This window comes from Vicugna pacos, chromosome X, assembly GCF_048564905.1.
Source record: "Vicugna pacos chromosome X, VicPac4, whole genome shotgun sequence".
NCBI lineage: Eukaryota > Metazoa > Chordata > Mammalia > Artiodactyla > Camelidae > Vicugna > Vicugna pacos.
Window position 1 is genome coordinate 91,194,470 of NC_133023.1, and position 24,647 is coordinate 91,219,116.

The following is a 24,647-nucleotide window of genomic DNA, read 5'->3' on the forward strand; positions in this document are numbered from 1 at the left end:
AAAATCTGTTACTCAGCTGTTCTAAGAGAGCTATGAGGGCATAGAACACATGCAAACATAGTGTGCACTAAGAGAAACGGTGATGGGGTGGGGAGAGGCAAATATATGCAGTTATCCACATTAGAAGTAAAAGTAAGTGTACCCACCACTTGTACATACAAAGAAAAATGTATAGTGACATAATTCATTCATGTAATTCCTTCTGCCTAAATCAATGTTCTTTACTCATCTCTTCTTGTCTTAAGCCTACCGATTCAAGGGCCAGCTACAAACACCACTTCTGCTATAAAGTGTTCCACAATGCCCAAGGCTGAATTAAACTCTTCCCTTGTTTGTGCTCCCATTGTTTTTGTTTTTCCTTTTACACACTTACTACAGCACTGATGATACTCTATCTTATTAGAGTTATTCAAGTGTTTGCTCTTTCCACCCTCTATCCCACCATGAGTTCACTGACAGTAGTGGACTCTTTCTCATTTCTGTAGTTCCTACAAATCCTAGCACAGTACCCACTACATAGTAGAGTCTCGGACAATGTTGACTCAATGGCACTGGCCTAAGAGAATGGGTTATCGCCTAGCTTACCTGAAGGAGCATTTGTTCTCTTTCTTTTCTTGCTTGACTCCCCTCCATTCTCAATGAGGCCTTCTGTGACCAGAGGGCCACTGGCACTACCAAACTGCAGGGGCTCGTTGTTGTTGGCAGGGTCAAAGGGCAGCTGGTTCAACCCTAAAGAAGAAAAAGAAAGCCAAAATCCAGACTCCATTAAGGACTGGGATTTCTCCAGATTTCATTATGAGCCACTAGAGGAAAACTCTGTATCTTAAGAGCCTAGGAGTAACAGGTTAATTTCTTAAAGCCATTTGCCCTCTGCAGTTTTTACAGATCTTTTTGACAAGTACAGAATTAAAATGTGGGCTCTTAATAAACTGTGGCTCTGTCATTTGTAAGATCCCTCCAGTTTCTGGGAAATTAACATTTTTGGCCATAAGCTGTCAATTATCTTCTACCTCCTCCCTTATAGAATTAGGACCCTCTTTAAATGTGACCATAGTTGGACCCACTCTTCCTTTGAAAAAGTTTGACCACGTATTTCTTAGATTATCTCTTGACATTTTTTCCCATTCTTTCATCGCAAGGGTTGTTGAATTGATGCAGATGTAATCATTAGACTGTCCTGGTGTCAAAGTCACTTCCAAAGATAATATAGAGGTTTCCAAAAGAGAAAACCATAACTTCATAGCAAACTAGAGAAGGAAACAAAGATATTGAACGCACAAGGGGGTTATTTAGTAGTTGGAGTAATGGGGAATTATGACCTAAGTTTGAGTTGTGATCTCAGAGTATGGTCACTTTATTACTAGTCTCTACTAGTCGCTGCCACACCATGTAAAAATGGCAAAAGGCATTTTTCTATTCCCAAGTCTTACATGTTTCAGCCTGGGGTGAGCAGAGATACTTTCTTACTCCCCTGGCAGCAGTGCCTGGAATTTCAAGTGTTTCCATGAAAACTTCATGAAATGTGGAATCAAAAGCTTTGTTAAAGACCAAAGTTAGGTGATCTCTCCTAAGCTTTTTATCCACTAGTCCTCTAATCCTATCAAAAGAGTAATCAGGTTGGTCAGCTATGGCTCACTCTTCAATTCTCAATTTTTCTATGGCCCACAGCTGTACAATTCTTGAGGTAATATTGTAAAATGTCAGTAAAAGCTTGGAATCCAGTCAGCTACAGGTCAATCAAGTTTCAGTAAAAAGAATGCTAAGGTTCTAATAATATGGCTTTACACTATTGTTTTTAATAAAAAGTATTCCTATGCTAATGTTTTCAGCCTACGTAAAAAGTATCATTTCTTCAGCAATCAGATTCCACTTGGAACACCTCCATTAAATGTTTTCTGGGACTTAAAACATTTTTCCTTTACATCATCTGAGTAACTAAGTGAAAGAATGAAAAGTTGCTTCTTTATCTCAAGTCAACCATTTACTGCATCATATCCATGTCCTATTAAATCCCTACCATGACTAGAATTAAAGAAACAAATAACAATTGCTACACTCAAGAAACATTCAGATCATGACCCATAGTATTTTCAAAGACTAGATTTTATATAATTTACAAATGAAGAATTTTATTGCACTTGAGCAGTCCCAGAATCAAATGTGATTAGTGTACTATTTCAAAAACTTTTCTTGGTATTTCTTTCTGCAGTATCATACTGACCAAAATAAGTTCCATGTAAGATAGAATAGTACAGTGGAAATAGTATGTGCTTGGGAGCCTGACAGATTGGGGTTCAAAACCTGGCTCTGTCCTTTACTATCTGGGTAGCTTATGGCAATTCATGTAATCTCTCTTAGTCTTACTTTCATACTGTGTAAAAGGGAAATGATAACATTGCACAGGGTTGTTGCTAAGATAAGAATATATATATAATTAAAACAAACTTTTCTCCTGTAGGTTTGAAGTTTGTAAGCAGCTCTTCCAAGAAGGATATTCTCCACTGCACTCCCTCCCCCCTCCACAACTGTATTCCTGCTGCCTAGCAACGTGCCTGGCACATAGTGAGTGTTGAAGGAATGAATGAATACTCCATAGGGTGGGGGTAGGTGACTCATTCTATTAACTCATGTAGTTAGAATAAAGACTGACAGCTGATAATCAAGAATTAATGACACAAACGTTCTGGTGCTGATTATATCAACATTACTTAAAATAATTAGATTTCAAATCCATTTCCATTATTTGAATACTATATTGCAGGGTGGTAAAATCTTGATCAAAAGGAATGCTCAGGGATTAGGAAGTTCTGATTAATAATGGTTAATCAGAAAATTTTTTCTCTTACATTTGATAATGTAACAGAGTAATATATTAGTCCATTTTCCTGCCTTATTAAGTAGATGACTGAGGATCTTACAGAGCTTCAGTGCTATAATCTGTAAAAGGAAGCTAAGGCAGTACCTAACCCATGGGACTATTAAAAGGGTTAAGTAAGATCATGTATGTAGAACATTCTGCATGTCATCTGGCATATACCAGATGCTCAATATATATTAACTGGTAATTTCTATTTTTCATTTCTAGAATTTTTGGTGCACAATGTGAGATTGGTCTAAATTTGCCCTTATCCAAGGATATACCCTACTTTCCTCATTGAATCTTTTAATTGCTGTTTGTACTGTTTTCTAAAAGTTGAAGGAGTCCAGGGGGAAAAAAATCTGATGAATTAAAGGTATTAAGTCATAGATATTTGATTATAATCGTCTTGCCATTTACTTAGTCCCAGATGGTAACTTTAGGGATTTAGGTATTTTGTTCCTTATACCGATGTACCACAGATTTTTGTCTGGAACTGAATATGCTTGATTTCAAGCAATTTCTGTGTATCTATCTCGTATGTGATCCGATATATGAAAATTCTGATAATTCAGCATACCATCTCAGGCCTTGTTTCTTATAGAAAAAGACATCGTATCAAGGAGAGAGTGACATCCCATTCAGTAAGCTGATTCACTGGATACAAATCTGCATTTTATATTATCCAGGACCCAATGCAGTCTCCAAAGATTTGTAGTTTAAGAATAAGCTATATAGAGAGCAAAATCCTACAACACTAGAGCTTCCTAGCTACTTTAATTGTATTGTTTCATTCCTCCACTGTGACAGCACTAAATAAACCAATAAATCGGTAAATCAGTAGGTACTTGTAGGATCTTTTCTGTGTCAATATATATATAATCCATGCCGAGAATGCTATTTTAAGTAAAATAGTAAAATAGCCTCATTAAAACCATCTAAACTCTGAAAGGACAACCAGCACTTCAATTTCAAGAATGCTTATTGCAGAAGTCTCAATTATGACTTGAATGGAAAATATTAGCAATTATGATATTTTAATTATCATCCAAACTACAGAATTTATCTTGAAATCTCTTATGGAAGCTATTTCTACCATTTTTCTACTAGTCATGATGGAACTATTAAATTAGGAAGATATTAGGAAAATACTAGATTAGCAAGAAACTTTTGAGGCTATCAGTTCATTAGTCCATGCAAAGCAAGAATCTTATCTATAGAATTCCTGAAAGGCCTAAATCGGGGGTAGTTTTTAGCCTTGGGACCATTCCTTGCTATGCTTTTAGGGATTCAGCTTGCTTCCTCTACCTTTTTAAAAACTACCACCTACCCCCTTTTGAGGGTTCCTTTCATCTCACCAAAACTGCCGGTGAAGTAGGATGCATTTTGTTCAGTTGTTAACTTGCTTATTGTCCCTAAAATAAACACATGGAATGTCTAACTTTTTAAAGGCTCTACTGATAATCACTGCAAGAAAAAACAATGAGGTGTCACCAATAATTAACAGAACAAAGAAATGTTCTAAAGTCTTATATAGTTTTCATTGTCCTTGCCCTTTTATTCCTGAGGATAAATTTAATCAAACTTTGAATCTTATTCATTTCCCCTCACATCTTGTCTCCTCATTCACCTACCCCCACAAAATATACAGTTTGTCTAAAGGGGAGTACGAATTGATATAGGAAAATAGAAAATAAACATTAGTGTTACAGATTTCTGCTATTTCTGTATCTTACGTTCACAATTAAACAAGTCCGTGTGGTAATGCAATCTTGTTTAAAACCAGGCTAACTGGTTTAGATAGCTGACCAGCTGTTATTTCATGTCATGTCAAAATACAGATTATCTGACTTCATAACACACATGAGGCCACTTTAGAAAGCATGCATATTGGGGAAGGGTGGGGGTGGGGTCCTTGGAGAATGACATTTATTATCCAGTGGAACCAAGGGATTAAACTTCTCAGAATGAAGTGTGGTTCCCAGTGAATCCTCCAAACTGCAGGTCAAGGAGTTCACATGCAATGATGTCTGCCATACAGATGCAAATGATTCCTGGGCTTTGAGGGAAGCACTGAAGAATTTTCATGATTCTTATGAAAGAAGATCAATGATCTCTTTGTGCCCAGCTGCTGTAATAGTTACTGTCACAATTCACGTTACAGAGCTTTCTACTATCAGGTCAAATTAGGAGTAACCTTCATGATGCAATCTAACACTTTTAATGATGGCCCCAGGTTACAGCACCAAAATGTGACCCTGTGGGTCCCTGCAGCTTCTTACTTGCAGCTGCGGCCCACAGATTTAATTTAAGGCGGTACAACCTTAGCAAAAAAGAAACACAATCTACTCTGGATTAGTTCCATTAGTTTAAAAGAAAATGTTAGGTCTTGAGAAATCTGCTAAATTTAATTTAAGGCAGCAATCTCCAGACATTTATGTTAAAAAAAATCAGAATATTAGTTTTTGGCAAAAGTAACATTATAGCTAATTTGTGTATAAAACAAATTTCTGTAACCTGAGTCCTATTTTCCAATTGACTTCAGTTTAAAATTAGATATGGGACTCCATGGTAAATGGAGGGAGTGGGTCTCCAAATTAGTTTTTAACTCAAAACTCTTGAAGTAAGGGGTTAGGATAATAGCCAGGCCCTTGATGTGCTGGCAGGTGCTTTTGTAGGATTTATCCATCCCTGGGAGCCCCTCCTCCTTCCTCAGTCTAGGCCTCAAAACCTCTGACTCCACATTTTCAGCTCTCACTACCCTGTAATTCCACCTTCTACTTCTGAGGGAATATTTACAATGTCTAAAAAGAGTTGGAATGCAATATCACTCTCCAGCCACAGGGGTTAGCAGCCAAAACAAATGAACATTTCTCAGTTCCAGGTCTTGGCTGATGTCAAACAAATGAGACCGACTTTGTCCATTTTGAGAGTTCAATATTCTGTATAACTGGTTTAGCTGAAGCAAGGGTAACTGTAAAAGATTAATGGGTGAGTTAAGGGAACAAGGAAATGATGAGAAAGAAAAAGGCCAAAGTCTTATTCTACTAAGGGGCTTGCTTGAATGGTAGTGAGCAGAAGAATTTTCAGAGCAAAAATTATGCTTAAATCGCCTTTTTCAAGGTGTAATACTGGTCACAGGCAGATTTTCATTGGCGGTGATCCTACAGCAACTTTTAATGACCCCCCACACTACCTGGTCAGACATTCAAGTCCTTTCTAATAAGGCCCCACTATTCCAAGCCTTGTCTCCTACTATGCCCCAGCTTGTACTCTACCCCAACACTTCTTGAACTTTAATGTGCACACATGTTCCCTGGGGATCTTGTTAGAATGCAGATTTTGATTCAGTAAGTCTGGGTTGTGATATGCTTTTCTAAACAAGTTCCCAGATGACACTGTTCCTGCTGGTGTGGGGAATCATACTTTGAGTAGAAAAGGCCGACATTTTAGCAAAATAGGACTACCTAGCATTCACTGACTCATTCTAGTACTTTCCTACTTCCACAGCTTTGATTCATGCTGTTTCTGCACCTTTCTGTATTTCATGACTTCAAAATACTATCCTTCCTTTAGGGTTTATCTCAGATGCTAGTTCCTTCATGATGCCTTCCCTTATCCACCTCCACCCAACCTAATACATACACGTATCGGCAACGGAACAGGGCCACCAAGGGAACTACCATTCATTGACTGTTAAGAATGTGTCCTGCCTTAACATTCATTATCCCACCATTTTATTTTCTAGTTATTATTCCCATTTACAACAAAGAAAGGTAAACTTACAGAGTTTAAGTAACTTTTCCAAGGTCACACACCTAACAAGCAATATTACTAATAGGCACCACTCTGGCCCTCCTCAGATCTTAATCTCTATCTTCTCTGTGCCTTTTAGAGCATGCCTTGTGTTACAGTTCTTTGAGTATTTGTCTTATCCTCCCTTCCCTCCTGCCTTACCCCATCATCACTAAGTTGTAAGCTCCTTGAGGACAGACTTTACATCCTAATCATTTAAAAAATCTCTCTTCCTCCAAGCTGCCTGGCACGGTGCCTTGTAAAATATTAGAAGCACTCTAGAAATGTGTATAGAACTGAACTCAGCTGCAACTTTGGGTACAATAGCTGTGTTTCCCAACCCAGATGCCAACCAACCTGCTGCTGGGGCTGTCATGAAGGGAGAAAGAAATACAGTTTTAGAGTTCCTTTAGCATTCCTGGTATCCCCTCTATCCTAGGATCCCTGAAGACTCTTTGGGGAGTGGTGGTAGACTATCACACACTGTACGCCTGACCATGAGTCTGCATTACTTCATTCTCCTTTTCCAAGAGGCAAAACAGTTCTTATACATACTAAGACCTTTCTATGAGAAAACATCATAAAAGAAACCCCATGTATGGATCTTCTCTTAATATTTCCATGAACACCAGGTTACAGATTCCTGCTTTATAAACTATAGTCAAGAAAAGGCAAACCCTAGAGACGTATCATCAAACACAGCTGTTACAGAGATGTAGCCTCTGTATCTAAGTTTAAATGAATTAAAATTAAATAAAATGAAAACTTCAGTTCCTTAGTTGCACTGGTCCCATTTCAAGGGCTCATTAACTACATATGGCTAGTGGCTACTGCCTCAGACAGCATAGTATAGAGTATTTCCAACATCACAGAAAATCTGACTGGACAGTGCTGTTCTAGAGTCAGACCTGGATTCAAACCCCCATCTGCCACTTATTAGGTATGCCACTTACAAGGGGTATAAAACAAGTCACTTCATTTATTTGACACTGTTTCTGTGCTGTAGAATGGGGATGATAATGATCGCCCTCATAGGGAAGTAAGGAAAAGTAAATGAGAGAATGTATGTCTAGGGTCTACTACATATCAGACCCTAAATAAGTGTTAGCTCCTCTCTCCTAACCCACTCGGGGATTTATATGAATTTGTCTCAAAAATGGAATAAGAAAATTTGAATAGTATGGCTCCTTAGGCCCCCACACTATATCCTGTTTATGTCTTAGAAGATGTTAGCTTTGCATTCATTTGATAACCCTCTTTTTCAGATAATACACAGCCATCAAGGTAAAACATTAATAAATAAGCTGGGAGTAGTAAATGATTGCTCTTTGCTTGTACTATTTTTAGGAGAGACCATATTTGTCACCACCTTGAACTTTCCAACATGAAAGAACCACGTTTTCCCCTTACAACTGAAATGCCTCCTCCCAAAGCTTTAATCAGTGCTCACTTTCAGCTGGTTGCTGTGTTATTAGAACACTAATGGTGACACTAGAGCTGGAATGGAGAAGGACCATTTCTCTCTAAATCCGTATTTTCCTATGTTCAGAATGTTTTCTGTGTTTTTCCTATGAGGCTGACATCTCCCAGGCCTGGTAAAAGCGAATTATTTGAGAAAAGTCTCAACTAAATCTGTTAAGGTGTTTGAGTTCCGTGAGTAGGAAAGCAAAATACATATTTCTAACTTCAAGAAGAAGGATGCTTCAGGACTGTTTTCCCCTGTTCAATTTAAGGCTTGAGAAACACAGCAAAATCACATTCCTCAATGAAAACAAAGTTTAAAAAAATGTTGATTTGATAGAACAGTTCAAAGTGACAGATGGTAGACGGGCGATCTATCATTTTCCTTAGGATAAAGTCTGGCAGTCTTCAGAGAAACTGAGAAGAGAAAGTCTTATTTTCCTTCTAGTTTAGCCCTGGGAACAGTTCTCACAACTACCCTTCTCTCCACATCTTTGGGGGTGGGGGATTAGAAAGACGGCGATTCATCAGTGCCTGCTTTGAGCTGGCTCTAGGCCATGCTGCAATTCCTGTTGACCAATTTTCTACTTGAGTGACAGGAAAAGAGCAGGTTGCTAACATACTGACCATTAGGTTATCTGTTTAGTACGTGCCTGAGAACGTGCCCAGAGGTACTGTATTACGGATGTCTCCGTCTAAATAAAATAAATAATTGCAGATTTCAGAGCCTGAGGGCAGAGAGTTGTTCTGCTATCGAAATTGGAGTCTATCTTGTCAGGTGTGTAATGAGGTCTTTCCTTCAGGCTGATCGATTTCATAAGGCTGAGGTAATTATCAAAAGCAAGCACAGATCTCCCTGCAGAAACCACTCCACTGATTTTGAAAACTAGCTAGTCAGCTGGATCTGGTCAGAAGCCTAGGCTGAGCCAGCTCTTTCCGTAGGAACAGTTACTACACACAGAGTACAACAATTTACTCTAATAGATTCTTAAGATGCCAGTAAATAAGTTGTAAACAAAGTTCAGCAAAATAATTTCACATGCTGTAACTGAGTGAAAACTGAAGTGGCAGTCAGATAAATCTGCATTTCAGTGTAGGATGCTTTGAAGGGGAGACTGAGAGCTAAAATTCTTTTAGTCTTTGGAGAATTAATTACATCAATTAAGGCTAGAAGGATATTGGTAACCTTTAGGACTGATGCACTGTATGAATAACATTTGTATCTTTGCTTTTCCCAAAATATACACGCTAATTTCACCAGATTTCCTTTATTCATTCATTTAGCCTTCATTAACTATTTATCCAATCACTGTGCTACAATTTCTAATTAACCAATTAAGAGTTTATGATTTAGCATTCCCTAAATATAGAACTACATAAATGCAGTAAACCTTCATTTACATGTTCAAAAACTTTATCCTCTCTCCTTCCCCATCCCATTAATTTTGCTATACTGTATCATTAATGTTCCAGAGTTACACATTCTGTATTCTTAACAATCCAATCCTCATTTGGATTAGTTTTTCAAAAATGTATGATAAATAACCCTGTTGTTGGCTGTGAAATTAAACACATAGGAGAAAACAGATTCCTATAATATGCTAATGCATCTTTATAGATACACACCTCCTCTATAACAATTCCACCTTAGGACTATCAGTGTAGGGTGTTGACAAGTGATTAACTTCTTTTGAGGGGCCCCTGGGCTGAAGTCAAACGTGCTACTGAGGAGAGAGCTAGAATCTGCTCCTTGAGAAAACATGACTATAAAGGAAAGCCTGCAAAAAAGAGCTGATTTGTGTTTGAAATAAGTCTTACTATTGTTGCTATATAAAAGAATAAGTAGGATCTTAATTTTGCTCCAGTCAGGAGTCTAATTGAGGTATTCAATATGTATGGGAATGAATGCATCAACAGAACAATATTGACAGATAGTCTCTCTCCTTAATCATCCAATTCATTCAAACAATTCTGTATGCCTGGCAGTGTGCTAGGTCCTAGGATTTCAGGAATTGATAAGACATAGTTTCATTCCTCAAAAAGCTCACCACCAGAAAGGAAGGCAGATAAATACACAGAAAACCTGGGCCAAATTATTATATCAGCTTCATCTATTGCTGCTTCCCCCAAGTATCCTTTGCTTCATTCATACCAAACTTCTCAATTCTTTAAACATGCTATGCCTTTTGAGGTCTCTGTACTTCTTTTTTTTTAAAACTTTATTTTATTGTGGTAATAACACTCAACATGAGCTCTACCTTCTTAAATTTTAAGTGTACAATACAGTATTGCTAACTACAGGCACAATGTTGTATAGCAGATCTCTAGAATTGATTCATTTTGCATAGTCAAACTTTGTGCCTGTTAATTAGCAATTTTCCATTTCCCTGCCCCTCAGCCACTGGTAACTACCATTGTACTCTCTTATTCTATGAATTTGACTATTTTAGATAACTCATATAAGTAGAATAATGTAATACTCATCCATTTGCGGCCAGCTTATTTCATTTAGCATAATGTCGTCAAGGTTCATCCATGTTCTTGCATATTGCAGGATTGTCTTCTTTTTTAAAGTTGAATAATATTCCATTGATATGTCTATACCATGTTTTCTTTACCCATTCATTTGTTGGGCATTTACGTGGTTTCCATAGCTTGGCTATTGTGAATAGTGCTTCAGTGAACACTGGGGTGCTAATATCTTTTCAAGATATTGATTTGAATTTGTTTGGATAAATACCCAGAATTGGGATTCTTGACCATATGGTAGTTTTGTTTCTAATTTTTTAAGGAACCTCCATATGTTTTTCACAGCAGCTGCAACAGTGTACAAGGGTTCCAATTATTCCACATCCTTGCCAACATTTTTTTTGATAATAGCTGTCCTCATAGGTATGAAATAATCTTATCATAGCTTTGATTTTCATTACCCTAATGATTAGTGATGTTGAGCACCTTTTTGTATACACGTTGGCCATTTGTATATCTTCTTTGGAGAAATGTCTACTCAAGTCTTTAGCCTATTTTTAAAATTGTTTTTTTTCCATTGAGTTATAGAAGTTATTTATATATTTTTGAAATTAATCCCTTATGTTTTCTCCCATTCAGTAGGTTGCCTTTTCACTCGGTTATTTCCTTTGCTATACTAACACTTTTAGTTTGATGTGGTACCACTTGTCTATTTTTGCTCTTATTGTCTGTGCTTTTGGAGTCATATCATGAAATCACTGCCAAGACCAACGTAATGAAGCTTTTCCCCTAGATTTTCTTCTAGGAATTTTACAGTTTCAGGTTTTATATTTTAAATCTTTAATCCATTTTGAGTTTATTTTTGTGTGTGGTGTAAGATATGGGTCCAAATTAATTCGTTTGTATATGGATATCAATTTTCCCATCACCATTTATTGACTATACTATCTTTTTCCCATTGGGTATTCTTGGCACCTTTGTTGAAAATCAACTGACAATATATGGATGGATTTATTTCCGTGCTCTCTATTCTGGTTTTCTGTTTATACTATTCCCTCTGCTTGAGATATAATTTTCCCTTTTCTCCACCTGGAGAGCTTTTACTCAAACTTCAAAGCCCTGATCAAATGTTACCTCAGTGAAATGTTTCCTAATCCCCAAAGGCTCTCTCCATAAGAGTATACAGAACATTTTTTATCAGAGCACTTATTGCAGGACTTCAGGGCTCATTCTCAATGATTGTGGGTTTGCATGTGTTCTGAGTAAGGTATTGTCAATATCTGATCTGTGCCTTAGAAAGCTCATACCTGTTGAAGGACACATTGGAGGTAATAAAGCATCAGAGGCAGAGAGACCAGTTACAATACCAAAGTGATACAGTGGAGAGATGACATTAGCATGATCTCAGACAGCAGCAATGAATGGAAACAAAATAATGTATTTCAGAGATATTCTTGAAGTGGAATTATCTGCCTTTGGCGTCTGGCTGGATCTGGAAGTTGATGGGAAGAGAGGAGTCTGAGATCATCCATTTAAAAGTTCTTAAGTCAGAGTCCTGAAAATCCTGCAAGGTGTAGGAGTTCAGTATGAGAAGAAGCACAATGAATTGGAAGCGTAACCACAAAGCTACAGTGAAAAAGAAAACTGCTTTCAATCTCTATTTGCTGTGGCATAAAGGCTGCCAGGAAGCACTATCAAATGGCTTACACTTGACCTTTACTATGTATTCTCAACAAAGCCTGTCAAAAGATATCAATTCATCCAGAAAAAATAAAGCATGATAGTCTAAGAGGCAGGATAACATAATATTGGGATAAGGAGGGAGAAAACATTTTAATAATAGGTCTCAGACTCGGTTTATTTCGTCTGCAGCATTCACTGACAAAAGTGTCTTTGAAGGTCAGGAATACTTAATAAATTCCTTCTCTTTCCCTTCACACTTTCCCCTTTCTTCCCCCTCCCAAACAACTCCTAAAAATAGTCTTATTAGAAAATCTTGCATTTTAATAGCAGTTATCTTCTGGTTATTATAGTATGTTGGATTAAGCTGACAATTTTCCTTTTAACAATACTCAAAGAAAGCTTGGAAAAAGTAATGCTATGTTGTTTTTCTCCCTGCCAAAAAATATAGCATTGTAATTGTCTCCTGGAGAAGAAGCACTCTAATCATCTTTAACTTTAAAGTAAATTCATTTCAGGAAGATGCTTTGAGACAAACAATTGACAGAGGAAATCAGGGCTCCTAGGAGATTGTGATGTGATGGATTGAGGTGAAGAGAATGCTGTAGCCGAATTCAATTCTGTGAACATTTCAACTTAAAAAGAGTTTTTCTGCAATAAGCACTGTATGGGAATTAGAGTCATGTTACATTGTGGGAGATAGGCCTTTAACATTGCACAGATATTTAACACCTAAGAGTTCTAGGCACCACAGAGGCAACAAGCATACAACACAATTATTCTGATTAAACAAAAGAGGAAGCTGTTATACCAGATGAAGTCAGAGTGTGAAACTATAGTATCTTTCTAAAATAAAACTCTTTAAAAAGAATCCCAGGACTAGAAAAGACCTAAGCATCCTCTTATTCCAACTGATGTCACTAAGAGCTTGGAATAGTCTCAAAAGCCAAAGTGTTACTCTGATTTAGAAGACCTTTTCAACTTTCACTCCCTCCGTAATTGAATCCATTCCCATCTTCCATTGTTGTTTTGTTATTTTTTGAGGGCCTCCCATTAGGTTTCAGGAAATACATCCTTTGGAGACAGATTTGGATTGGTAAATTTACAGCCTTGGTAAATTAACAGGCTCAGAATTTCCCCGAAATTGGACATTTGCCTAGGTTGATGGTGGACAGAAGAAATGGAATAGCAATGAACTGAGGCCCTGAATACCTGGCCAAGCAGCCTAGCCTTCTGGACAGATGCCAAGAATGAGCATAAAGCCATAGTGCAGTAAACCAATTCTATTTAAGAATATCCTCTTTGGCTTCTAAAAGGCAACTGTTTTCCTTAATACACGTGACCAAAAGCAGCTCCCATATTCTTTTGTTTTTCACCAGTTACTTCCTGCCTCAACCCCGTCACGAACCTCATAGATTTGTTAGGAGTGTCTTCAGAAGAGAGTGTGACTTTAAGGCAGTATGTCTCATCGGTGGCTATGTATTAAAATCACCTGGAGAACTTTAAAAAATACCAATGCCTGGGCTCCACCCCTGGAAATTCTGATTTAATTTGGTCAGGGTGGGACCTAAGTGTCTTGTTTTTAAAAGTCACCAGGTGATTGTAACGTGCAGCCAGGGCTGAAAAACACTGCTCTAAATGGAGCAAATGAGTATACACAGCCTAAAGTTTTTTTAAGTTAAAACCAAATAACACTTAGAGAATAAGTTCATTTACTCCTCACCTACAATATGCAGGGGACTGTACTGGCTGTGTGGTATGAATAGGTTAGACATAAACTTGCTTGGTTTATGATGGTTTATGGAAAAGATGGAAAGAAAGATTAGGTCTAGATGGAAGACAATAGAAGCCTGATATAAAACTCAGTAATGGGGTAGAAAACAAGAGAGGAGGGAGGCCTGGAAGAATGCTGTCCTAGTACAACCTACTGAAAACTTACTTTGCAGTCAGTAAACGATTTAACAGTAGTACAGTTAAGGCACCCTGGAAAAAAAAACTTCTAACTGCTCCAAAAAAAAAATCTCCTTAAGAATTTTGCTAATCATAAATCAGAACTTGTAAGGAGGTGCAGAAAAGTTTTTTTTTAAATAATATGTTAAAATACCAATATATCTTCTAAGTAACTTGCTATCAATATTATTTAGAGCACAAGTATTATAAACTCAGGATAAGAAACTAATGCTGAAATGCTAAAAGTATGTCTAACATGTTAGGAATAAATTACTCTAATTGACCAAAGCTTTGTTCACATATGAGACATTTCAAAATGTAATGATGTACTGACAAAAATTCTTGTATCCTACTGCTAAAGTTATAGGGATTGGTATTAAATCCAAGTATGATATATGTATACACATAAGAGCAAGCAACAATTACAATATAGAGATATTTTAAATTTAATCTTTTTTTATTTATTAGTATTGTTACATGGCAATGAGCATTCAGAAAAAAACTAATCAGTTTGCATTATGCAACAATCAGACAAAATACTCCTAATCCTCTGTCATTCTTTTTCCTTGGCCCCTGGGTACTCATTAAAGGTTAATTTATTTAAATCTCTCAAACATTCATTTCAATCTACTTTAATAAACTAATGAATCTTTGGAACTTTGCCTAATCAGCTTATGTTTTTTTATTTTAATACATCTATAAAATGTCTTTTTTCTAAGCTCATTCTTTATAGTTGTCTTCCCTCTTGGAGATAGATAGAATTGTGCTTCAGTAACAACCTGATTTGAGCATTTGGTAACACATTTACAACCTCATCCAACACATAGAGAATGCTGTCGCTTGCCTACTGCTCTTAAACACAGTTACATTTTAGAGGATAGTGCACTGACTTATGTTTACTAGGTTAATAATCCTCCAAATTGAAATGGTCATTTTGCAGTTTAGCGGGACTGACAATTTTATTGAAGCAAAGCTTCTAACAACTTTGGTGCTTGCTGAATGCTATGAGGGCCTATCAGTGAAACAATTCCATTCTGGTCATTGCAAACCACAGCAATGCACGGTACATGCCATGTGGATTGGCAAATATAAGACAAGTCTAGAGAAGTCTTCAAAAGAATAGTACCACCTAAATGGAGTCTAAAGTTGTACCTTACAATCTGTTCAACTGCCATGCTAAATATGTTTTGTTTAATGGTAACTTTAGGGAATCTTTCATGCAACTATCGTTAAGTTGAATGTTCTCAGGGTGATGGCCAACATTCAGGAACTGCACTCCATCCTGTACACCAGAATGCTAGAAACCAAAGTCTTGGAGCACTAGGGCATTACTTCTAACTCCTTTCATAACAAGAAATATTATTATAAAATTTTACGTTTTACCAAGTGGTTACACCCCATCCTTATGATAGAGGTGGGGATCTTAATTTTTTAAAGAATTTTTTCCTGAAGACATTTATGCATCACTTTGTTTTAAAGAAATCATCATCTGCTTTCCTCAAAAATTTATATAGTTAATGTTATTCTGGTTCCTTCATTTTTAATCTTTTTTAAATTGAACTATAATCAGTTGACAGTGTTGCACGAGGGAGGGATTTTAGATGGGAAAACTGCAGCTCAGGGGAACTTCAGCGATTTACCCAAAGTTATGACATGTGTGGGGAAACCGAAATCCAGACCCTCTGGCTACAGATCTTTCCCCTGTACCATGTTGCCTCACCTGTCTCGTCTGTGTTGGGATTAATGTTTTTACTGTTGTGTGGTTCACCATTGATGAAAGAAAAATTGTAAAAGTTACCTCCAAGATGTTTTGGTGGTAAATAAATCAAACTGACTAAAAATAATTATGATACATTATTTGACATAACTTATCTTCATAATATAATAATTCATTGGAGTGCAACTTCATGTGTAAGAGCTAGAATTCTTAATTTTAAGTTAGGTTTTCATTTTACATACAAATTAATAAAAATAATAAATGTATCCCTTACATTTGGTCTAGATTACAAATATTTAAATTTCTAGTGGAAGTAGACGCTTGGCTCTGTTACAGTGCTAAAGGTTTTCCAGTTGTCACCTTTGCTTTTCCAAACAGTAACTCCAAGAAATCACCTTTCAAAGTTCATTATTCATTCATTATTCATCTGTCCACCCATTCATTTATCCAATCATCCAAATGACATTTATGGAACTCCTACTTTGAGCCAAGCAACATGACAGATGTGGACTCTACCTGAAGTTCCTGCTGCTGCCTTATTTCCTTAGACTTATAACGCCTTGAAGACAGGAATCCTGTCATTCTGCAGAGAATATAGCCAGTTCTATTTGCAGAAAATCACTTAAACACTTTTTTGACAGTGAGATTTCTGGTTCCTCTGCCGCCCACATGCCCTTCCAGACATATGGGAGTTAGGCAAAGAAATAGCAGAGTCTGCTTATCAAGTCTGACCTTTGGATAATGACTACAGTTCTCCCATCCGAGCTTGCTCCCGTTCTGCCTTGTGGTCAACAAAATGATTCAGCTTAAAATGGCAATATATCTGTTGCTGCTTCCCAGATATTTTCTAGCAAGCTACATTTTTAAAAAAATGGTTGCTTCTGCCCTTCAGCATAGTGGTGAACTGTATCACCAAATGTACAGTCGCATCTGATTCAGTGAGAAGTAGGAGCTTATAGACAAGATGTAGATAAATTTGAGAAAGCTGCAAAAGCAGGAATATTCCCTTCCTTCTATCACTAGATGCTTGATTTACTTATTTTAACAATAATAACTTATATTCAGAGACTGCTATTAACTTTTCAACTCTCCTTCACATCCACTTCACAGCTAACTTGTGAGATGACCAGTGAAGGCATGATTATACAGTTAACATATATAATTCTAAAGCTCAGAGAGGCTAAGTGACTTGTTTAAAGTTCCACAGCAAGCCCGTAGCCGAGTTGGGTCTCCTCACTCCAGGGCTCTGAGTCATCAGGAGAGTTGTATTTTTTAAGAATTCCTAGGAATCACGAAAAACTAATCAATTATCTCAGTTTGTACCATTTCCTAGTTAATTATATAGAAATGATTTCCTAGGAACAAGAATTGGGGAAACCAGCATGGTAAGCAGGCGATTCTGAAAAGGAAACTTCTTTCAAGTAGGCTGAGCCTTAATTGCAATCCTTCCAAATTGAACGTTAATTAAGCCCCAAAAGGTAGGACTTAAACAAACAAAAACAATGGCACAAATATTTTCTCTCTATCACAATTCTTTTTATTTCTTCAAGGATGGAGCTAGTTATGACAGGATACATCTTTCACTCACAAACAATGAAGACATGGCTGATATCACTCATGAGGCATTTTTGTTGTTTCTAGGCTTCCTCTAAAATATAAGAATATTGGCTTCACATATATTTAACACAAATATTTTTTGTTGGAGCATATATAATATTTTGAAAAGTCAATAATTTACATTAAAAAAACTGAAGGTCTTCCAATTTTTATTTTCATTTATTATTTAATTCTACAAAATAGATTTGTCCAAAACTTTGTTTTTAAAATGTTTTATTAAGAAACATTATATTTCTTAATCTTTCTAATCTTCTTCTTGAAAATTGCCTAGGATTTTATTACCTGGTTTTTCTAAGTCTCTGACTTCTTTCTCCCTCACCGTAAGGAAACCACAAGCTATATCACACACATACATTTTATCAAAATAAATGTCACTTTTATTACTTCTTGGACTACCACAAAGGATAGCCCTTTGTGATCCAAGCCAATTTACCCATGATGAAAAACGTTTACATTTCAAAAACATGTCTTATAATATAATTAGATCTGTACTTCATAAATAAGCCAGAAAATGACGTATGTGGCTTGTTTACCAACCCCAAATAATTAGTTTGGGAGTAAGGAAATGAAAATGGAAGGGAAATTAAATGGAACACACCCCAGGCATCCTAGGAAAAGGGATTACAGATAGGTGATGGGATAACTGTGAGAGAAGTCAAACATGTATGATAGTGTTAATGAATAGCAAATTTGTTAGAGGTGATTCAGAAAAGTGAAAAATGCTGACCGCCACCACCAAAAAAATCGTAACATATTATTGCAAACGTCACATTAAATTGTTTAATCTAAACCTCCCCAGAGACTGATGGATGTTTTGCTTGGTATATTATATTTTATAGCTTAATACAGCAATAAAAGAACTTTCAGCCCTTTAAGGGGCTGATTTTCCTGTCTTTTCAGAAAGTTGTTTCCCTTCACTCCCGCAAAGCTATACAATTAGATCACCTTTTCGCAGGAGATAGAGAAAAATGAAATTCATATAGACCTCAAACCTCTCATTTTGGCCCATGGTTTCTGCCTCCTTTCCCATCAAACTTTTCAGCAGAGCACTAATAGGTAGCAAAATTGGCTGATAAAAATGCCATTCTCCTATTCCTTCCCTGCCTAGCCTCTGGTAAAGGAACTAAACAGCAGAATGGAAAATAAAGGATACCAAGGGTATGATATGATCCAGCAATTCCACTCCTGGGCATATACCCAGAAAAGACAAAAACTCTAATTTGAACAGATACATGCACCCCAATGTTCACAGCAGCACAATTTACATAGCCAAGACATGGAAGCAATCTAAATGTCCACCAACAGATGACTGGATACAGAAGTGTATACATATATATACACACACATATACACATACATACATACACACACATATACCATATACATATATACACAATGGAATACTACTCAGCCATAAAAATGAATGAAATAATGCCATTTGCAGCAACATGGATGGACCTAGAGATTATCATACTAAGTGACATAAGTCAGACAGAGAAAGACAAATATCATATGATATCACTTATATGTGGAATCTAAAAAAATTATACAAATGAACTTATTTACCAAACAGAAATAGACTCATAGACATAGAAACGAACTTATGGTTAACAAAGGGGAAAGAGAGGGGGGGATAAATTAGGATTTTAGGATTAACAGGTACACACTACTATACATAAAACAGATAAACAACAAGAATCTACTGTATAGCAGAGTGAACCATATTCAGTATCTTGTAATAACCTATAATGGAAAAGAATCTGAAAAAGAATGTGTGTGTGTGCGTGTGTGTGTGTATAACCGAATCACTTCGCTATACACCTGAAACTAATACAACATTGCAAATCAACTATACTTCAATTAAAAAATAATAATGAGGGTATGGATAAACCACAAACCAGATAATGAGCTCCTGAATAATCAAGATTTGACTTAAACCTCAATTATGTCTTACTTTAATCCATCATTCTATACCTTTCTTTAGCACCTTAAACACAGAATTGCAATTTATCTCTAAGTCCTTGTTGGTAGGAAGTGGGAGGTGGGGAGTGATGAACAAACTTTGGTACTGGGACCACGGCAAATAGGCTCTCTTGACACCCCTTCTATTATTTCTCTTGTCTATGGCACCCAAACATGCCTTTGTAGGAGCCCTGAACACCGTAAGTGATGGTTAACAACTGGAGTAGTACTTTTTGTACCCTTCAGCAAGGGGGAGTTGATTCATTAGGAATAAACAAACAGTCCAGGAACCTTAACATATTGGTATATTGGCTAATTGCCTTTTACGAATTAATAATCAGATTTACATTTCAATGTGTTTATCAGACTTATAGCTGTAGGGGATCTGTTCCTTTGCATTTACCTACAATGCTTCTGTTTGATTTTGTTTATACTTTTTTTCCCTTCTCTAACTTCACATTCCTTAATGCAGTGGGGCCTCTGCACAAAAATACTAACTATCCCCTGCCACTAAGTAGTTGATTTCACCTTTAGAATTCATATGAATCTGTGACAGGCTTCCTGTTACAGCTACTCTACTCAGATCTAGAGTCATTGCACAACTCCATGTTCTCAAACCTGGTATCTTCCCTGCTACATAAACCATTACTATCTCAATTCCCAGGGATCTCACACTTCCTGGTAAAGCTGCCTGTTCCACTGCAATGATGGTTTCAAGGCAGCTTTGGACTTCAAAACTGCTTCTCCATACTTTCAAAAATGTTCTTTCTACAAATACTGTCATCAATAAAGGGAAAAGAGTTACCACTTCTTGAAAAAATTTAAGCTGAATGTGGTGGGAGGACAAGGAAAAATAGTCCAGAATTCCTTAAATTATAGAAAGGTAGCTTCTTGGGGAAGATGCCTGAGATGGCATCAGTAACTAAGTATTGCTTGTGACCATGCCAACACTACTGGCACCTTCTTCCTACTGTGGCTGTCCATTCCATGCTCTACCTGCATTACTTTTTGTTTTATAACTGTTTCCAAGTCATCTTATATAATAAGTACAGGTTCTCTCTCCTAAGCAGATGGCATCTTACCTGCTCACTATGCCCTCATCGCCTGCAGAGGCATGCACACACACACACACAGTGCAGTACCACACTGTGTGCTCCACAAACACTCAATACATGCCTGGTGACATATTTTATAAGAGTCCTCTGGACACCAATCCTTAGTAACAACTCATTCCCTTTCTACCATTCCTTGTTCTCACTTCCTTCGACAAATGAAACTGAGGTAGACATAGTGAATGGAGTTACTGTCTCCTTCACTAAGGGAGCAATGTCAACATCAAAACCCAAAGCAGAGTTCTACTCTGTGATGACAATTATTGTTCCTGTCTGCAGTTGAAGAGAAAGAGAGGAAAACCACATTGGACATGTTTATTCCCAAAGCTTTACTGTAAAGAAATAAGCAATTTTATCAGAAACAAGTGATCCATAATTTGCAGTACATCAACTGCAGTGATATGCTTAACTGGTAGAGTTTACACAGACATTGACATCTGTTTGTGTAATTCCCTTTACCAGACTGGGCAAGGTGCAGTCTTAGAGTGCATCATCATTTAAATAAAGGACGCTATGGATTACAGCAGATAGAACCAGCAAAACTCTTGCTCTAGTATACGAAGTTTGGCTGATATTTACCTTTGCTCAGGAAAGAGGGAGAATTTACAACCCATCATGCTAGCAGCCTATAGCACACTTTCTTACTTCATTCAAACCTTTCTACTGTTACAGAACACCACCACTGTTAATACTGTTATTCTGTGAATGAATAGGGAATTACTATCTCTAACTTACCAAAAAAGCATCTTCAATTTAACAGGTTAAAAAAAATTAACACCATGTGCAAATTAAACAAAAATAATTAAAAACAAATGAATAAGAAATATATAATTGAATAAATATTTCTATAAATTCCTGTGGCAACAAAGAGCAATGAGTGCTATATAGAATGCTAAAATATTCACAATCCATCATAAGGATTTTTTAAAGAGACTTTCCAGTTCAGCAAGGGGTACTACAATGTAACTTTTATCATTAGTAGAGCTTGAGTTCTGCTTCTAGAATTAGCAATGACTCACTAAGAGACTTTGGACAAATCATTGAACTAGAGCTCATGTTCATGATTTTTATTCTGAAATATCTTAATAGGGTTTAAGAACTGAAAGAGTCTCATTAATTAAAATCCTACACATGGACTCCAAGAGAAAAACTTCCAACACTAAATAGTGCTTTATAGTTTACAAAGGTATTTCATATCATTTTATATTTAATTTTTATAACTCTAGGGGTTGCACTAGGTAGAGCAAGTATTATTACTTCTTTTCTACAAATTGAGAAAACTGGGGTTTAAGGAGATTAATTTACTCAAAATAGCTTATAAAGAGTTAAACTAGTCTCAAGACTGCAAATTTAGGATTCTAGCACCTAATACAGTGCCTGGTATGTGGGTATCCAATTAATAATGTTAACTGACTGACTGAATGAATATATCACATTACCTCCCCTAACTACCCAACTACATTTATTCATTTGCAAACAGTCCCATAGCTACATTCCAGAGTAGTTGATAAGGTCATTTACTTTCGAATAGGAAGTCAAAAGCCATTGTGAAGATTAATATAGTCATGTATTTTAGTATCATAAGGCCTGTGAGCTGAAATAATAAAATACTCAGTGTCCAGCCACTGTGAAGTTTGGAATAGAATTGGTGAAAGTTTTGTAGGACTATCATTATTATTTTGAGGAGGAGTGGGAAAAGTAAAATTTGGAAATGCATTTGAGCTCCCAATATGAAAGGAAATAATGCCTCTTAATTGCTACAGCTTCCATTCATTCAGTCAGAGAAAAGAAGTCTTAGATTTTTTAGGGATCTTGGCAGTCACCTGGTCCAACACCCTCCCTGCCTGCCATTTTGCTGAGAACTCTGGGGGTGGTTGAAAGTGTAAATCATGGCTTATTAATGGGAAATGCAGGATTAGACTCCAACCTCCTTACTGACATAACTCCTCATGGGAGCAGTTGGGATTCATATCCTCTCTATATGTGCCATCTAAAGAGATTTCCTAGCACCTAAAGTCGTTTTCTAACCAAAATGATCATTGTATAGCTCTACTTGGGAATATATGGTTCCCTTAGAGTACATCTTAGGTGGCAGCAGGTTGTATTATAGTTAAATGTTTCCCTAGCTTTCCAGAAGATCTGAGTAGTGTGGTAGAAGAACAAAGGCTCTGGGGTCAAATTCTCTAACCTAACAATCCTGCCCTGTCACTTACAGACTGTGTAACTTTGGGTGAGGCAATTAAATCCTTGAACATTAATTTCTTTACCTGTAGATGAGGATATTATCTACTTTACAGAACTTTCAAGATAATCCAAGTAAAGCATAGTCAACCAGGGATCTGATAAAGAACAAAACATTCAGTAAAAATGAATTACCTTTTACTCACTCTTCCTTACTTATAGTTACCCTAGGTATCTGAGTTAACACTGGCCTCAGTGAGACTTGGATAAAATTTCCTTTCATTTAATTAACAGATGTTTATTGAGAAATTACTACATGCACGACTCTGGAAATACAACAGTGAACAAGACAGATAAAAACCCTGTCCTCATGAAGCTCACATTCTAGTAGTGGATACAGAAAATAAAATAAATAAGTAAAATATATTGTAGGTCAAATAGTGATAAAGTGCTTTGTCCAAATACAGGAAGTAGATTAGATTAGGTCTGTTAGTAAAAGCTTTGACCTACTCATTTTCTAGGAAATATTTGCTGTCTCTTGCCTTCTTCATTTGGTTTTTTTTTTTTTTGAGTCAGGACAGAAAAAGCTAAGACATGTTTACATAGCCCATCTTAATCTTGAGGTGTGAAGATAAGTGAGATAGAAGATGGGTAGGTGAGTTATATATGTAAATGGGTCAGGAAATGTTTGTGGTCTGTTGAATTAATAGGAGAGCAGGTTCCAATATTCAGTCATGAAGTTGGAAGAAATAAACAAACAAAAATACATATAAAAGCACCACCAATTTGGTATAAAGAAAGGCATATACAACTTTGGAAAGAAATTTCAAAATTTGTAACAACCGCAAAGCTCTCAGGTATCTGCTACTTGTTGTAGCAAGAAGGGTAGTCCTCAAACTTTTACAAATATGATTTGGGTGGATAGAAAATAGCCTAACAAGACCGAAAAAAAAAAAAAGCCTTCTGGGAATAACGCCATAACATAAGCACCTCTCCTTAATTTGTATTCTCCAAGCACTTGCAGTTTCTATCACATTATTGACCTGTGGAATGTATAGATCTTCGTTTTGTATATTGTCACTCACTTCACAGAACTAGAGACTAAACTAGCAATTTTATATCTCTCTTAGTATACCATAGAATGCATGTTTATGGTAGGCTCCTAATTGCCTTGGTGTGTGATATAAAGATCAATAGGTTTTCAGTTGTTTTTAATTAGCTGAGGTTGGTCAATATTTTCTTCAAAAGCCTCTGGCCTGTAAGTGAGTTCCTGCAATGTTGTTTTGACCAACAAGAAATGGTGATAAAGGTGACAAAAGGAGCAAGTGACAATATTCATGAGAGTTTTATTCAGTTTATTAACAGAGGCATACTGCTTTCGTTACCTAAAGATATCAGGAAATTACAATTTGTTTCATCTTTGCTGGTAGCTGCATTAGCTATTCCATTACAGAGGAGGAGTTGATTTATGTGTAACTGTTGAAAACACAATGAACCAGTCACCACAATTTTAACAAGTGTTGATGCTGGAATACCCACTTCAGATAGCATCTATAACACTGTCATGAAGAAAGTTTACAGTACACTACCTAAAGTAATGATGCTAGTTCCACATTTGCCAAGGCTGGTGTCGTTGCTATAGTACTGAGTTCCCCTGGAGTGGCAATGAAAATTCACTCTTTCATGGTCTTTTAAACAAGGCCAAGGCATATGTCCAAGAATGCTGTTTTTTTATTCTCTTCTTATGGTCTAAGCTTTATAGCACTTGGACTGGGCTAATATGAAGTTTGTTTTTGTTCCCAAAGTCTCTCCTTATATGTATCCTCCTCTTCTCACTCTTTATGTA

General features: G+C 36.6%; 1 protein-coding gene across 8 annotated transcripts in view; it reads right to left on the reverse strand.

Annotated features, from left to right (window-relative positions):
* The window catches only part of ENOX2 (ecto-NOX disulfide-thiol exchanger 2), a 258,174-nt gene that overhangs the window by 154,768 nt on the left and 78,759 nt on the right, over positions 1–24,647 (reverse strand). For 5 of the 8 annotated variants that reach the window (XM_031671327.2, XM_072956357.1, XM_072956354.1 and 2 more), the window contains one exon: positions 586–729. The exons of the other annotated variants lie outside the window; for them this stretch is intronic. The gene's annotated coding sequence lies outside the window, so the exon portion shown is untranslated. The remainder of the gene's footprint in view (positions 1–585; positions 730–24,647) is intronic. 8 annotated transcript variants of the gene reach the window in all.